General features: G+C 34.6%; 1 long non-coding RNA gene across 1 annotated transcript; it reads right to left on the reverse strand.

The window, feature by feature from the left end:
• Nucleotides 1-368: 368 nt before the first annotated feature.
• Nucleotides 369-2,422, reverse strand: LOC118482103. The gene is made up of 3 exons (XR_004867232.1): nucleotides 2,168-2,422; nucleotides 1,249-1,871; nucleotides 369-726 (listed from the first exon to the last, which is right to left on the reverse strand). It is a non-coding gene; the product is annotated as an uncharacterized LOC118482103 (long non-coding RNA).
• Between the last annotated feature and the right edge of the window lie 243 nt (nucleotides 2,423-2,665).

A 2,665-nucleotide genomic window follows, 5' to 3' on the forward strand; every position in this document is an offset into this window, starting at 1 on the left:
GTTCATGCCCCGTAAACTCCAAATATTGGGTTGATGGCATAAGTTATAAACTATAACCAAATTGGTCTTAAAGTTATAAACTATAACCAAATTCGTTTTAAAAAGATGAACCGTTCATAATCTCTTCATGTCATCATATCATATCGATATATATAGTGTAAACAAATTATAACTACACGGATATGAATCTAAATTAAATTAACACAAACGCTAAATAGACATGACTATAGCTTGTAGCAAACCAAATATTCGTTTAACTACATGTCTTGTAATTGATTGACACGTTTTCGAAAACTAAATAACATTATGAATAATTCAAAAAACATACCGAACATTTTCATGATGAATCTTATCTACGTTGTCCTACGAAAGAGTAAATTCGAAATCAAATACCTAAAACGGCGTTCTTTTTCTCAGCACCCTTTTAGATCAATCTGACACATCAGGTTCGTTTTTCCTGAATGAATCATGAAAAAACAAAATAAGAGCGACTATATTATTTTTTAATCAAATACTAAATGAAACTGGTAGATGAAATAAGCCCAAAACCATAACTTTTCCCTGTTGAAGTCTGAGTAACTGGTAAGGGTACCACAACAAAATATTATATTAAAATATTAGAAAGTGATGAATCTAAGAAGTATGAAACATGAACAAATGAATCTAGCCTCAGAAAATGGTGCAGCAGCGAGAAAATGGTGCAGCAGCGATCTAATCTTTAATTACCTGTAAATAGCAGCACAAAGCAAGAAAATAAAATTATTAATAAGCAAACTGATTAGTATATGAAATTAGTCCCTAACCTACTTTACATTGTTAGTATGGATGAGCTGGGCTAAGAAATGGCTCAAAACAAATTTGGGTAAAACAGTCACAAGTTTTTTCCTTCTTTTGATAAAAAGAGAATAGGAAGTGCAGCAAGTAGAATTCATCTCAACTTATAACTGAATTAAACAACAAATGTAACAAATTTGGTATAAACCAATAATGAACAAATGCAAGATGTAAAGCTTAAAAAACATGATTTTGAACAGTAACATTGACTGAATTTAGGCAGCCAATTTTGATTATATACTCCTAACATCATATTTTCATAAAAAGGGCATATTTTATTCGATTTGCGTAAAGGGTACATGCGAATAATTAATGAAAAAAGCAAAGTGGGAGATTAATAGAAAAGATTAAAAAAATTGCATAAATAATAAATCACGATTAAGAAGAGGATGATAGGGTTTTTAATAAAAATACCGAAAGATCATTGGAAAAGCCCCAATGTTGTCGAAAGTTGTTGGAAGCCTAAAAATCTCACCGTTCGTAGCCCATCGAATCTTGGTCGCTGGAAAATCGCCAACATCGCCTCCGGGTAACACCATCTCTGTCGTTATCATGGCCTATCAGTGTTGTGCCACCATCTCCCCTACTCTCAAGCGTCTCTCTCTATATCGCATATTCTAGACAAAGAGAGAGAAAGCATGAACATTGATAATGGGGATGTGTGTAGCTTTTTATTTTGGTGGACGACAAATGTCACTCCTACTCTATTGTACACATATTATTCAGGTTTGGTACGTTGTATACGTACAACACCACCATAATATGAAGATTAGAGCATAAATGTGGCACTATGAAGATTACACCAGTCACCAACCAAGCATTGTGTACAACACTTAGCACAAAACAACCCTTAAAGCATCATGTACAATACCATAATGCACACTAATCTTACAAATTAATATATACTATAGATTATTTATCCTGTAATATCCCACTTTAATAACCCATTAATGGTTAAATAATATAACCATTACAAGGAAGAGAAAGCTCAACATCCTCTTGCATTCTTCTGAGCAAAAAAAAAGGTGCAATATAGCCTGCAATCAATTGCATATCAAATTAGTAAATTCGTATGTGAAAAAAGGGTGAGAGATTGATCTAATGTATACATAGTCGTTTGGACCCCGTTTAAGCTCAAAACCCCTCCACCGTCGCAAACCAGCGACAATGGCCACTTTATCACCACCATTACAAACAGTAAACAAACAACTTTCAACATAGAGCAGCCCTAAATCAAATCTACAACATATAAGAACTCTAATAGCCCCAAATCAACAACTCTACAAAACTTAAAATCGAAAGACCAAATACCAATACAACAAATACATCTTACCTAATACGCCGGAAGACTGAGGATCACCCATTACCATCGCTGATCTGCCCTGAGTTTGACTGCATAACATCATCCACCTTTCTAAGACATCTTCATCAACATCAGAGTTCACAAACCGTCGCCTACTATCGAAGTCAGAACCCTAGGTCACCATGACAGTCGCCACCGTCGTTGTGTTTGCGGCGGAACCCTAAACACCGTCGTCGTGTCTCTTTCCTGCTTCTCTCTACCGTAATTTCTTTCTCTTCCTCTTGCTTATACAAAACCCTAGAGTAAATACTATGTTTTGAAAGGAAACGTGGCTAAAAGAGGCTGGTAGACAAAGTTGCAAAACAATGTATAACCTGCTAAGCTAACCTTACAACTAAGAAAAGCATGATACACAAAGAAAGCCAAGAGTACAACAACAACATGCCTAAAGATGTTACAAATTAGAGTATTATATAATGTTTAGTTTATAGCAGTTTTAACGTCAATCTAGTTTTCTCTTTAAACGTG

The sequence above is a fragment of the Helianthus annuus genome, chromosome 9 (genome assembly GCF_002127325.2).
Source record: "Helianthus annuus cultivar XRQ/B chromosome 9, HanXRQr2.0-SUNRISE, whole genome shotgun sequence".
Lineage (NCBI taxonomy): Eukaryota > Viridiplantae > Streptophyta > Magnoliopsida > Asterales > Asteraceae > Helianthus > Helianthus annuus.